This window comes from Hemiscyllium ocellatum, chromosome 24 (genome assembly GCF_020745735.1).
Source record: "Hemiscyllium ocellatum isolate sHemOce1 chromosome 24, sHemOce1.pat.X.cur, whole genome shotgun sequence".
NCBI classification, from domain to species: domain Eukaryota; kingdom Metazoa; phylum Chordata; class Chondrichthyes; order Orectolobiformes; family Hemiscylliidae; genus Hemiscyllium; species Hemiscyllium ocellatum.
Window position 1 is genome coordinate 53,694,759 of NC_083424.1, and position 14,959 is coordinate 53,709,717.

Consider the following 14,959-nt stretch of genomic DNA (forward strand, 5'->3'; position numbering starts at 1 on the left):
CTTATTTCTGAGTTCCCTAGCTCCCAGGTCAGTTGTCACAGCAAATACTGATCGATGGGATCTTGACGAATTGCGCTAGTGAACATAGAAAAATACAGCGCAGTACAGGCCCTTCGGCCCTCGATGTTGCGCCGACCGAAGCCTACCTAACCTACACTAGCCCAATAACCTCCATATGCTTATCCAATGCCTGCTTAAATGATCATAAAGAGGGAGAGTCCACCACTGCTACTGGCAGGGCATTCCATGAACTCACAACCCGCTGAGTAAAGAATCTACCCCTAACATCTGTCCTATACCTACCACCCCTTAATTTAAAGCTGTGTCCCCTAGTAACAGCTGACTCCATTAGCGGAAAAAGGTTCTCACTGTCAACCCTATCTAAACCCCTAATCATCTTGTACACCTCTATCAAATCTCCCCTAAACCTTCTTTTCTCCAATGAGAACAGCCCCAAGTGCCTCAGCCTTTCCTCATACGATCTTCCTACCATACCAGGCAACATCCTGGTAAACCTCCTCTGCACTCATTCCAATGCCTCCACATCCTTCCTATAGTATGGTGACCAAAACTGCACACAATACTCCAGATGAGGCCGCACCAGAGTCTTATACAACTGCAACATGACCTCAGGACTCCGGAACTCAATTCCTCTACCAATAAAGCCCAGTACACCATATGCCTTCTTCACAGCACTAGTGGGTTGAGGAGTGACAGATTGGGTTTAATTTTGATAAATGTGGGGTGTTACATGTTGGTAAGGCAAACTAGGGCAGGAATTTCACAGTTCATGGTAGGACTCTGGGGAATGGTGCCAAACAGGGAGACCTAGGGGTCCAGGTACACAGGTCTTTGGAAGTGGTGTCACAGGTAGACAGGGCAGTGAAAAAGCCTTTTGGCGTGCTTGTCTTTATTAGTCAGAGCATTGAGTACAGGAGTTGGGATGTCATGACATTGGTAAGACCATAATTCTGCGTACAATTCTGGTCACCATGCTACAGGAATGATGTTCTTAAACTGGAAAGGGTGCAAAAAAAAAGATTTATGACACTGGAGGTTTGAGCTACAGGGAGAGGTTGGACAGACTGGGATGTTTTTCCCTGGAGCATCGGAGGCTGAGGGGTAACCTTACTGAGATTTGTAAAATCAGAAAGGGCATAGATAGGGTAAATATCAGAGATCTTTTCCCCGGGGGAATAGGGGAGTCCAAAACTAGAGGGCATATGTTTAAAGTGAGAAGGGAAAGATTTCAAAGGGATCAGAGGGGAAACATTTTCTCACCCAAAGGGTAGTGCAAGCACGGAATGGAGTACCAGAGAAAATCATGGAGGTGGGTACAACTATAACAACACTTTAAAAGACATTTCGACAGGTACGTGGCAAGGTTTAGAAGGATATAGGCTGAACACAGGCAAATGGGGCTAGCTCAGTCTAGGAAACCTGGTCAGCATTGATGAGTTGGGCCGAAGGGCCTGTTTCAGTGCTGGATGTAAATATGACTCTATGAGGGGGAGGGAGTGAGAGAAAGATTTATGACAAACAAAATGAAGGGATAGCTCAAGGAAGGAAATGTGACAGATTAACCATTAAAAAGAATGAAAAATAAAAAGTGCTGGAGAATCTCAGCAGGTCTGGAAGCATCTCCGGAAAGAATCAGAATTCATGTTTCGGGTCCGGCGACCCTTCAGAAACGTGACTGCAAGGTGATCAAAGGTGTGACTGGAATATTCAGGGATATATGGCATTGCAGAGGACTGGATGGTGGATGAGCTGTTATTAAGGGACGGTATTATCAAGGGATGACTTTTGTTCAGAAGAGTGAAAAGACTGGAGGTGAAAAATAGCAAATGAAAATAGCAAAGAAAAATAAGTCACATAAGACTACTGGAGTAGCTTTTGGACCACCTAATATTAGCTATGATGTAAAACTGATTTTTTTTTGAAACAGGGGCTTCTAGGAAAGACAATACAATAACTCTTCACCGTTTTTATACAGAGTCAGGGATGTACAGCACGGAAACAGACCCTTCTGTCCAACCCGTCCATACTGACCAGATATCCCAACCCAATCTAGTCCCACCTGCCAGCACCCGGCCCACATCCCTCCAAACCCTTCCTATTCATATACCCATCCAAATGCCTTTTAAATGTTGCAATTGTACCAGCCTCCACCACATCCTCTGACAGCTCATTCCATACACGTACCACCCTCTGTGAGAAAAAGTTGCCCTTTGGGTCTCTTTTATATCTTTCCCCTCTCACCCTAAACCTTTGCCCTCTAGTTCTGGACTCCCTGACCCCAGGGAAAATACCTGGTCTATTTATCCTATCCATGCCCCTTATGATTTTGTAAACCTCTACAAGGTCACCCCTCAGCCTCCAACGCTCCAGGGAAAACAGCCCCAGCTTGTTCAGTCTCTCCCTTTAGCTCAAATCCTCCAACCCTGGCACCATCCTTGTAAACCTTTTCTGATTATTCAAATTGGAAGATAAAAACCAAGATGCTAAGTTATTTGGGACAATTTCTTCGAGCCATGCGCTATGGTGCTAACTAGGGAGTAGGCGATTTTAGACATGGCAATGTCAGGATTAATAACCCATGGTAAAGGATCCTTTCAGCAATAGGGATCCTAACATTTAGAATTCCACCGTTCAGTTTCCGAGTTGGATACCAGTCCCAGCCTCAGTGCAAAAAAACGAACAGATAGCTCGTGACATATTAGCCATCAAGAAAGAAAGACGGAAAAACAAAAATTGCTGGAGAAACTCAGCAGGGCTGGAAGCATCTATGGAAAGAATCAGAGTTAAAGGGCTGGCTAAAGCAGACTGGGAACAGACATTAAAAGGTGAGGGAATGGAACCAAAGGCATACATTTATGGAGATAGTCCATAACCCTCTAATATATATTTCAATGAAGAAAACAACACAGAAAAGGACATACCCATCAGCTCTAAGCTATCAAACAGAAAATGTGCCTGACATATGATTAGTCAGTGAAAAGATCAAAGTTTGGGAACCAGCAAGGAATGCCTAAACAAGGGAAATATTACAGCATGGGAGAAATCAAAAACATACAGATTTTTTTTGAAGCGTATAAAAAGGAAAAGTAATAACTTCAGAGACAGAGAGAGAGAGAGAGAGAGAGGGAATTAATAATGGCAAACAATGAAAGGTTGAGTAGTGTTAAACAGTGTTAAGTATTTTTCAATTTTCACGGTAGAAGAATCCATAAGGATCCTCGGAACAGCCTAAAATCAAGAGGGGAGAAAGGAAGAACTTAAAGCAACCACTTAAGAAAAAGTAATGACTCAGAGATCCAATAGGTTCCCTGCACCAACACCGGGATCAGGGGGTCTTCACATTTCTCTAGAGAGAGCAGATAATACTTGAAATCTTCCCAAAACTCCTTAAATTCTGGAAAGACCCAGTAAATTGGAGAAATGCAAGTATAGTGCTTCTTTAAAGAAAAGAAGCAGAAATCACAGGCCAGTGAGTGTCATAACTGGCACCGGAGAGACACTAGCACACACTATTAAAGAGGGAATGGTCAGATGTTGGGAAGACCATAACATAGCTGAAAACGTGTTGCTGGAAAAGCGCAGGTCAGGCAACATCCAAGGAGGAGAATCGACGTTTCAGGTGTAAGCCCTTCTTCAGGAATCAGGCTCATGCCCGAAACATCAACTCTCCTGCTCCTTGGATGCTCCCTGACCTGCTGCGCTTTTCCAGCAACACGTTTTCAGCTCTGATCTCCAGCATCTGCAGACTTCACTTTCTCCTAAGATCATAACATAATCAGGCAGAGTCAACACTGTTTTTAAATCAATAGAAACTTTTGTTGGACAAATTTAGATGTTTTTTAGGATGAACAAGCAGGGTGGGTACAGGTATCCTGTAGGTGTGGTCTATTTGGATTCCCTAAAGACATTCGGTGGGACGCTACATGAAAGGTCACAGCCCAAGGTAAGAGTTCACGGCACAGGAATGGGGTGGCGCATTTGAGTACGATGGAAGATCAGTGAGCCTATAGGAAGCAGAGTCCGTGTAAATGGGCTGCTTTAGGGCTGGCAAACATCTCAATCATTCCACATCACGCAGTCAACGCAGGGGTCTCGAGATCCAACCGGGGGATGACAGGCAAAAGGAGTGGAGTGACACTGATGTTCCACGGGAGATTGGGGCCATTAATTAAATGGAGAGAGACTGCAGAGAGCTGTGTAGCAGGACAGACCTGGGAGACCTCATAACCGAAACTCAAAGTTAGCACACGGGTGCAACACAGAATTATGGAGGGACATGGAAACCAATTGAAATGGAGAGAGCTGATCTGAGTGAAGGACAGGATTCAGAGGCTGACAAACTGTCCCTCTCAAAGGACAACCTAGAATGAGGGCAATTTAAAAAAACTTCCCATTTCAGAAGGAATTTCTCCTCAAAGGCTGCTATGACACTGGATTTCTCGGTCTGTCTGAGTGTGGTGGAGACTGAATCATCAAGTACATTCAGGGCTGATTTAGACAGGTTTGCGATTGGCGAGAGGTAAAAGGTCATGGGGGGGAAACAGGCAGGAAAGGTCACAATCAGGTCAACTACTGAAGGCAAGGTAGGCTTGAAGGGCCAAATGGCCTTTTCCTGTTCATCAAGTTTACTGCCTGCACAAATCATTTACTCCATCAGAACCCTGTTTTATTTTGAACCCCTCTGTTAAGTCTCTGTGCTCTAAGGAGGTCCTGCCTTTCTGGTCTCCCCACAGAACAGGACGTCTGCACTGTGTTTCCCGTTAGCTCCGCTGAGCCCTCTCTGAAGGCCCGACGTCGTTCCTCACAAAGGTGATGTGCAGAGGTGAACACAGCTCCAGCTGCAGACTGACCAGCAGCCCAGAAACCAGCTCAATAAGAAACAAAAGCAGCCAACTTCACGCTGTGTGCACACTGAACATTGACAGCAGATAGCACAGAGGGAGGAACATTTACAGCACAAGACTTACAGCGCAATCCAGCACCACCCACACTGACACACATCACAGCTCGCAGTGGTCAGGGATCAGGAATGAAATGGGAACTATGTCCCGACTGGAAATTCAGGGGACAAAGTAGACGAGTGTGTGGTTGGAGAACCTGGACTGCAGATTCCTGAGGCAGTGGAACTGGTGACAGAGGGGGGCTAGACAGGCGACGTCTGAGAGTGCAGTCCACTGTCCTCAATGGGCAGCCTGATAGTGCCCATTGGGAAAGCTTTAATCCACTTGGCTTGGGAGATGGGAATCTGAATATAACGTTAGCAAGGAGAAAGGGTGGGAAGAGGCAAATAAACTAGAGAAAAACTTTAATATCTTTAACAGACATGGCTGTCATTGGCTGGGACAGCATTGAGTGCCCATCCCTCGACACTCCTTTGAGAAGGTGGGGGTGAACTGCAGTCCACCTGCTGTGGGTTGACCCGCAATGCCCTTAGGGAGGGGATTTGAGGATTTAGACCCAGTGACAGTGAAGGAACACAGTGTCTTGGAGGGGAACTTGCAGCAAGTGGTGTTCCCAAGCATCCACTGTTCATCCTTCTAGATGGAAGTTGTCTTGGGTTTGGAAGATGCTAAACTTTTATGCAGTGCACCCAGTAGCTAGTAGACACTGCTGCTACTGAGCATCAGTGGAGGAGGGAGTGGGCACTTGTGGATGTGGTGCCAATCAAGCGGCTGCTTTGTCCTGGATGGGGTCAAGCTTCCTGTGCTGTTGGAGCAGCCTCCATCCAGGCAAGTGGGGAGTACTCCATCTCACTCCTGTCTTGTCCCTTGTAGATCGTCAGGCTTTGGGGAGGAAGGAGGGGAGTTACTCACTGCTGAAATTGCTCGGACCTGCTTGTGTCACATAGATTCTGCTCAATGGCAACCCCAGAAGTGAACACACGACCCACTCCTTACAGACAGATAAGGAAGGACACCTGTTCAACTGGACAACACATCCATCCTAGGACAAGCCAAACAGAGACACGCATGAGAATTCTTCGAAGTATGGTATTCCAACCCGAACTCTATCAACAAACACATCGACTTGGATCTCATTTGCCACCCCCTGAGAAAAGGAGCAGGAAATGACATCACCAACCAAAGGAAACCCAAACATATAAATAGAAAGCGGGCTACACCACCAGTGCTTCATCCGGAGGCTCACTGAAGATGTTAGAGAGTACGGTGACAAAACGTCTGAAAATGAACCTTCCAGCTCAGCGAGCAAACCTACATCCATGAACGCAAGAGATCAGAAAGATGGTGAAAACTACACAACTGGGTGGGTGGGTGGGGTCCCATAACTGTCCAAGTAAAACTCTGGGCTAAAGGCTGGCACAGATCTCTCAACACCACCACCATGCCTCTTTCTCACCCAGCTCTTCCCCACTGAGGGCACACACAAGAGATTGGGAACAAAGCCCCAACAGGAAAAGCTGTGGGAAGCATGGACTAAAAGAGTTCAGATTGCTGTCCTTGGACAGGAATAGTTTGAGAGAGATTTAAATTAAGATGTTTGAAAATTATGAAACATATGTGCCAACTAGAGGGAAGCTGGTGCTGTTGGTAGAACGTTGAAAACCAAAGGGCACAGGAGAAGAAACTGTGAGGGGAATTAGTTTTTTATTTAAATACACACATGAGGCAGCATCTAAAACATACTAACTTGAGGTAAGTTCTGTCAGGATGATCCAAAGGGAATTTTCCAAGCAGATTTACAACAATAAAGAAATATAGGACAACAGGGATGGGTAAGAGAACAGGATGAGCCACGATGCTCTTGTACTAACTCACTGGGTTTCCTGCTCCTCGGATGCTGCCTGGCCTGCTGTGCTTTTCCAGCACCACTCTGATCTAAATCCTCACTGGGTTAAATGGCTTCCTTGTGCTGTGAGACAGTTCTGGGACTGCTTCCAGCAAAGCTTCTCCCAGGAGCTAGGTGTTCGGGGGTCAAACCTAAACGAGGGCAGGTCGGAGACGCTCGATGCAAGAAGGTGACTTGCCAGAAAACAGACTAACCTCCACGTTGCGCAGCTCCACAACAAGGGGGATTCTCATTTCTTTACTGGAACAGGGAGAGGGACAGGCAGGTGATGAGGTGGGTTTGTAAGTAGCTGTCAGAGGGCACAGCATACAAGTGGAGAGGCTATAATGGGACTGGAGTTAGAGTCTGAGAGTTGTATAACCACAGAAACTGACCCTTCAGTCCAACTCGTCCATGCCAACTAGACATCCGACATTAATCTATGCCCGTTTGCCAGCATTTGGCCCACATCCCTCTAAAACCCTTGCTACACTCATATACACATCCAGACACCGTTTGAGTGTTGTAATTGTCCCAGCCTCCACCACTTCCCCTGGCAGCTCATTCCATACACCCTCATTATGAAACAATTCCCTTTTAAATCTTTCCTTTCTCACCTTACTTATGCTCTCTGGTTTCGGATTCCACTATCCTGAGGAAAAGACCTTGGCTGTTCTTGATCTTACACAGAGGGATATCGAACACGAGGGCACAGAATCGATGCTGAATTTGTACAAGACGTGGCTGAGGTGCAACAGTATGTACCCTTCCTGCCAAAGGGTACATTTTCCCCACATGAGATTCTATCAAGATTTTGCCCACTCAGTTACCCTGTCTACAATCCTCTGTCAGACTGTCATCAGAACATGCCTCCTTCCTTATTTTTGGGTCATCTGCAAATCATCTGAATCACTCCTCTCATCCAAATCAGTCAGGTATGTTCTAAGTAGCTAGCCCCAGCACCAATCCTTGAGTTGCATGCAGCAATGCTGAAAATGCGGAACAGTTTTCCCAGTCTCCTCTAGCCAGCTCTGCCCTCAATTACCCCTATTCAAGTTTAACACCTTTGTTTCTACCCTAAGTTTCCCAAACTGAACGCATGTTATGGTCACGGTATCCGAGAGAATCTTTTCAGCCGAGATCATTTATTAAACCTGCCTCATAATCCAAAATCCTTGGTTGAACCCACACCGTTTGAGTGTTGTAATTGTACCAGCCTCCACCACTTCCTCTGCCAACTCATTCCATACACCCTCATTATGAAACAATTGCCTCAGAAACAATCTGAGATAACAATGGTTCTCTCTCCCAATTTGATGTTCCCTCATGCTTTTAAACAGGCCCAGGTTAGTCAGACTCACATCATCACTGAAACCTCTCACCACAGGGATCTGTCTATTGAGCCTTTTGTACAGCACCTTTAACACAAGTACATTACAGCTACAGGAGCTTGCGTTGCCATGACAACATGCATGTTTGAGTGTAAGTCACAAGCAGCTCCAACCATGTGACCAACAGGCACCTCTCCCTCCCTGCCAGCCTGCTGGAAGCTGGAAGCATTTACAGTTGGGTGTCCCCTTGTCTGTCCATGTTATGAAGATTCTTTCCTCAGTGCTTCAGACCTTACACTGGGCACTCAGAGGCTGGGATGCTGCCCCAGAATCTCCAGTGTCAGTACATTCACTTAGCGATATGGAGAACAACACGAGACACTGTGTTCTCATCACGCCCGACAGAATTGTATTGAAAGACTTCCCAGTTCTTGTACTCAGGTCCACTCGATCTAAAGTTCAACTTCGGAACATGCCTGCATGTTAACTCAGTGCTCCTTATACAAGTACGGCCAAGTCTCCCGGAATATCAAATCACACAACTTTTACAATTTGTTCTGTGTTTCTGACGTAACACACACACGCCTTCAAGTTACATTTCACCCGCCATCGTGTTGTTCACCCCCTTTGCGGTATCTTTCTATCCTCTGCAGTCTCCAATCCCAGCCAGCTTTATATGATCAGCAAATTTGCAGGGAATAGTCTATTTAGCAGCGACCTAGTGTAGAGTGTGAACAGCAGGAGCCCTGCAGTGTGAACCATGCAGCACTGACAAAGAGAGGAAGAGGGACTGTTACACTGGATCAGGAACAGAGTGACAGAGTCAGGAGTTTCCTATTTAAAGATACAAGGGTGAAGTAAATAGAGTATTTAGACATGGAATGCTACAAGTGGCAATATCATTCAAGGTAAAACTAGGAAAGTATTTGCAAAAATGGAAATTTCAAAAGCACAGCACAAGTGAGGAAAATTCAATGTGAAGAGGCTGTATGTGCTCCAGCGGGGGAAGCGAGATGATTAGTGACAGAGTCCTGGTTGAGAATTTAAATAAAATAATTTGCCAATTATTTCCTTCCATTTGCACAAGCAACTGTGGGGAATAATTTCCAAATCGCCAGAACACAGCTGCCAAGCTTCCGGTCAGAGAGGGAAAAAAAAACAAGAATGTTTGATTTGCACCAATGCATGTCACTCAGGACAGAAAGGATACAATCTGCGCACACAGAGACATCAGTGGACGGCACGGTGGCACAGTGGTTAGCACTGCTGCCTCACAGCGCCTGAGACCCGGGTTCAATTCCCGACTCAGGCGACAGACTGTGTGGAGTCTGCACGTTCTCCCCGTGTCTGCGTGGGTTTCCTCCGGGTGCTCCGGTTTCCTCCCACAGTCCAAAGAAGTGCAGGTCAGGTGAATTGGCCACGCTAAATTGCCCACAGTGTTAGGTGAAGGGGTAAATGTAGGGGTATGGGTGGGTTGCGCTTCGCCGGGTCGGTGTGGACTTGTTGGGCCGAAGGGCCTGTTTCCACACTGTAAGTCTAATCTAATCAAAGGTGAACCTTTAGCACGTGATAGCTCCATGGAACAAACTGCTTCGGGACAAAGCAGCATCAGACAACAGCTATTCACTCAAATCTTCAATATGGTAGTTATTTTGAGGCACATGACCATGCCTGAAATGATGAACAGAATATGGAAGGCGACTTTAGAATCGATGGATCCCAAAACTCTCCATTGCTGGGGTTGACCTCACCTCGTGTCGGAATCGGCTGTGGTTGGACTGATGGGAGTTTTATTGCTCAGTGAACTTTGCCCTTTTCCTCATTTAGCAATTGTGGTTGGTGCTGAAGGAAGGAGATGAAGTTGAAATGGTTGCTTTAAGTTCCAATCAGATCCACAGGTAGGAGAGTCCAACACTCATCTTGTAATCAATGTATTGTACAGGGCGTTGTCTGACTCAGTTAACAACCAGGAGCCAAAAATCACTTCACGATGAGCTCATTCCAGTTTCTGATTGGAACGTGCACAAAGATCAAGGTGCTGAAAGGAATCACGGTTACTCAGGATCAGGGCCCTGGAGATAAAGGGAAAAGGAACATTGAGTACAAGGGAGCAGGCAGTTACAGTACAGTCATCTCAATAGATAGCATTGATCAAAACAGAGACGAGGTGACACTGATATCTCCAATACCCACAATCATTCATCAAATGGAACTATAAACGGAACTATAAGGAAAAACACAGCTACTGCCAATACAATCTGGCATTTTGCTCCAAAACAGATTTACACAGGAGGAGGAGAAATTATTTCTCTCAAAGGGTCAAGAACGTGTGGAATTCATCACATGCAGTGGACGCTCGGGTATTGAGCGAACTTAAGCAGGAGATAGGCACATTTTCAATGAGCAATGAGTTGAAGGGTTATTGACAGCAGGCAAGAAAATGGAGCTGAGGCCAAGATGATATCAGCCATGATTGTATCAAATGGCAGAATAAGCTCGAGGGACTGAATGGCCTACTCCTGCTCTATGTTCTTATAAGCCTGTCACAACTTGGTCACTTGGCTTCGGGTGTCTAACCCCAGAATGGCCACTGACAAGGAGCAACGGTTAACCACCAACACATTTTGATTGTGATTTGATTTACTGATGTCACATGTACCTAGAGACAGGGAGAGGTACTGTATTGCACGCGAACCAGACAAATCATACCTGCCAAGAGTAGAAAGGGGGAGAGGGGAATGGACCAAATGCTGACAAACGGGACGAGATTTATTTCGGATAGCTGGCCAGCATGGACAAGTTGAACCGAAGAGTCTGTTTCCGTATTGTACAGCTCTAAGTGCATCGGGTAATAGAATAATGCAAAATATAGCATTATAGCTACAGAAAAGGTGGCAGATAGAGATCAACTCCAACATACAAGAGTTCAGAAGTCTGATAACCAGAGGGAAGAAGCTGTTCTTCAATCTGATGGTACATTTTCAAATGTTTGCATCGCCTGTCCAATTGACAAAACTGGAAAAAGAGTTGAACTGGGATTGTCTACACTCATCAACTAATCAATCACAGTACAAAACACTGGAAATATACAGAAAGGTGAGAGGACAACACTCGAGATGTGAAAGCAAAATCTGTGAAGTTCTCAGGCAAAAGGCAATTCTAACATGGCCATTGAAATTACCTTCCAGGAGAACCATTTTACTAGATCTGATTAAAAAAATGGTAATGTCCAAAACATGAACCCCTCCATTTCTGAATCTATGCACCACCCCTGCAGTTCACCACAGAGGGGGCAGGTTTCTACTGTAACTGGGCAGCAATCACGAGATAGGGGACAGAGAGAACTCTCAGATACTTTCAGGGTTGGCTCAATTACCTGAACTGGCAGTGAGGTGGCACATCTGCCACTGCTACTGGTATCCAAGGAATGGGGCACAGGACCTGGCCTCTTGGTTCCTCCCTCTACTCCTGCACACTCCCTTCTGTCTTGGTCTCTCCACTTTCTACCTTCCCTTTCTCCTATCACTTTTCCTCCCACTCTCTGTCACTCTCTATTTTCTCTTCCACACTCTGATTCATCTCCCTATCCTCTACTTGCTCCCCCATATGTTCCCTGTGACTATTTTCTCTCATCTGTTTTTAAATTTCTTCTCTTAATTCTCTACCCTCCCTTTTATTCTTCAGCTATTTTCTCAGCACTCTCTTCCATTCCTCCCTACCCCTCTACTTTTTCTCTATTCGCCCCTCCTGTTTTCTTTTCCTCCTTTTCTCTATTTTCATTCTCTCTCCTCCTATTCTCTATTTCCTTCCCTGTTTGCTCCTTCCTTCCCTCTCTGTTTTCTCCTTCCCTCCCCCGTTTTCTCTCTCTCCCGCTTTTCTCCTTCCCTCTCTCCCTCTATTTTCCCCTTCCCCCTCTATTTTCCCCTTCCCCCCTCTTTCTCCCTCTATTTTCCCCTTCCCCCCCTCTCTCTCCCTCTATTTTCCCCTTCCCTCTCTCTCCCTCTTCCCCCTCTCTCTAATTTCCCCTTCCCTCTCTATTTTCCCCTTCCTTCTCCCTCTCTATTTTCCCCTTCCCTCGCTCTCCCTCTCTATTTTCCCCTTCCCTCGCTCTCCCTCTCTATTTTCCCCTTCCCTCGCTCGCTATTGTCCACTTCCCTCGCTCTTTCCCTCTCTCTTCCTATTTTCCCCTTCCCCCTCTCTCTCTCCCTGTCTCTATTTTCCCCTTCCCTCTCTCTCCCTCTGTCTCTCTATTTTCCCTTTCCCCTTCCCTCCCTCTCTCTATTTTCCCCTTCCCTCTCTCCCTCTTTATTTTCCCCTTCTCTCTCCCTCTTTATTTTCCCCTTCCCCCCCCTCTATTATCCCCTTCCCTCGCTCGTTATTTTCCACTTCCCTCGCTCTCTCCCTCTCTCTTTCTATTTTCCCCTTCCCTCTCTATTTTCCCCTTCCCTCTCTCTCCCTCTGTCTATTTTCCCCTTCCCTCTCTCTCCCTCTGTCTCTCTATTTTCCCCTTCCCTCTCTCTCTCTATTTTCCCCTTCCCTCTCTCTCTCTATTTTCCCCTTCCCCCTCTCTCTCTATTTTCCCCTTCCCCCCCTCTCTCTCCCTGTCTCTTTCTATTTTCCCCTTCCCTCTCTCTCCCTCCCTCTCTCTCTCTATTTTCCCCTTCCCTCTCTCTATTTTCCCCTTCCCTCTCTCTATTTTCCCCTTCCCTCCCTCTCTCTATTTTCCCCTGCCCTCCCTCTCTCTCTCTATTTTCCCCTTCCTTCCCTCCCTCCCTATTTTACCCTTCCCTCCCTCTCTATTTTACCCTTCCTTCCCTCCCTCTCTTCCCCTTCCCTCCCTCTATTTTCTCCTTCCCTCTCTCTCTCTCTATTTTCCTCTTCCTTCCCTCCCTCTCTCTCTCTCGCCCCCTTCACTCTCTCTCTCTCGTCCCCTTCCCTCCCTCTCTCTCGCCCCTTCCCTCTCCCTCTCTCTCGTCCCCTTCCCTCCCTCTCTCTATTTTCCCCTACCCCACTATTCTCCCCTCTCTCTCTATTTTCCCTTTCTCTATTTTCCCCTTCCCCCTCTCTATTTTCCCCTTCCCCCCTCTCTCTATTATCCTCTTCCCCTTCTCTCTCTCTCTATTTTCCCCTTCCCTCTCTCTTGCCCTCTATCTCTCTATTTTCCCCGTCCCTCTCTCTCTCTCTATTTTCCCCGTCCCTCTCTCTCGCCCTCTATCTCTCTATTTTCCCCTTCCCCCCCTCTCTATTTTCCCCTTCCCCCCCTCTCTATTTTCCCCTCCCCCCCTCTCTATTTTCCCCTTCCCTCTCTCTCTCTTCCCCTTCCCTCTCTCTTTTTCCCCTTCCCTCTCTCTCTCTCTCTCTCTTTTCCCCTTCCCTCTCTCTTTTCCCCTTCCCTCCCTCTCTCTATTTTACCCTTCCCTCCCCCTCTCTCTCTTCCCCTTCCCTCCCCCTCTCTATTTTACCCTTCCCTCCCCCTCTCTCTCTTCCCCTTCCCTCCCCCTCTCTATTTTCCCCTTCCCTCTCTCTCTCTCTCCCCTTCCCTCTCTTTTTCCCCTTCCCTCTCTCTCTCTTTTCCCCTTCCCTCTCTCTCTCTCTCCTCCCCTTCCCTCTCTCTCTCTCTTCTCCCCTTCCCTCTCTCTCTCTCTCTTCTCCCCTTCCCTCTCTCTCTCTTTTCCCCTTCCCTCTCTCTCTCTCTTTTCCCCTTCCCTCTCTCTCTCTCTTTTCCCCTTCCCTCTCTCTCTCTATATTCCCCTTCCCTCTCTCTCTCTATATTCCCCTTCCCTCTCTCTCTCTATATTCCCCTTCCCTCTCTCTCTGTCGATTTTCCCCTTCCCTCTCCTCTCTCTATTTTCCCCTTCCCTCCCCTCTCTCTATTTTCCCCTTCCCCCCTCTCTATTTTCCCCTTCCCCCCTCTCTCTATTTTCCCTCTCTCTCCATTTTCCCCTTCCCCCTCTATTTTCCCCTTCCCCCTCTCTCTATTTGCCCCTTCCTTCTCTCTATTTTCCCTCTCTCTCCATTTTCCCCTTCCCTCTCTCTATTTGCCCCTTCCTTCTCTTTCTCTCTATTTGCCCCTTCTCTCTCTATTTTCCCCTTCTCTCTATTTTCTGCTTCGCTCCCTCTCTCTCTCCATTTTCCCCTTCCTTCTCTCTATTTGCCCCTTCCTTCTATCTCTATTTGCCCCTTCCTTCCCTCTCTCTCTATTTTCCCGCTCCCTCTCTCTCTATTTTCCCCCTCCCTCTCTCTCTGTCTCTATATGCCCCTTCCTTCTCTCTATTTTCCCCTTCCTTCCTTCCCTCTCTATTTTCCCCTTCCCCCCTCTCTCCCATTCTCCCCTTCCCCCTCTCTATTCTCCCCTTCCTCCTCTCTCTATTCTCCCCTTCCCCCTCTCTCTATTCTCCCCTTCCCCCTCTCTCTGTCTCTCTATTTACCCCCTCTCTCTCTATTTACCCCTCCCCCTCTCTCTCTATTTCCCCTTCCCTCTCTCTCTCTCTATTTGCCCATTCCTTCCCTCTATTTCCCCTTCCCTCTCTATTTACCCTTTCCCTTTCTCTCTTTACCCCTTCCTTGTCTCTCTCGCTCTCTCTCTCTTTTCCCCTTCTCTCTCTCTTTTCCCCTTCTCTCTCTCTCTATTTTCCCCTTCTCTCTCTCTTTTCCCCTTCCCCCTCTCTCTCTCTATTTTCCCCTTCCCTCTCTCTCTCTATTTTCCCCTTCCCTCTCTCTCTATTTTTCCCTTCCCTCTCTCTCTCTATTTTTCCCTTCCCTCTCTCTCTCTATTTCCCCCTTCCCTCTCTCTATTTTCCCCTTCCCTCTCTCTCTCTTCC

The 14,959-nt window shown here is 47.0% G+C and overlaps 2 protein-coding genes across 3 annotated transcripts in view; both read right to left on the reverse strand.

Annotated features, from left to right (window-relative positions):
• The window catches only part of wu:fi75a02 (uncharacterized), a 90,521-nt gene extending 78,511 nt beyond the window's left edge, over positions 1-12,010 (reverse strand). For both annotated transcript variants that reach the window (XM_060843794.1, XM_060843793.1), the window contains exons 1-2: positions 11,515-12,010; positions 9,890-10,210 (exon numbers count right to left, since the gene is read on the reverse strand). The gene's annotated coding sequence lies outside the window, so the exon portion shown is untranslated. The remainder of the gene's footprint in view (positions 1-9,889; positions 10,211-11,514) is intronic.
• Positions 1-14,959, reverse strand: part of LOC132827255 (melanotransferrin-like) — a 426,978-nt gene that overhangs the window by 212,691 nt on the left and 199,328 nt on the right. The gene's annotated exons all lie outside the window — the stretch shown is intronic.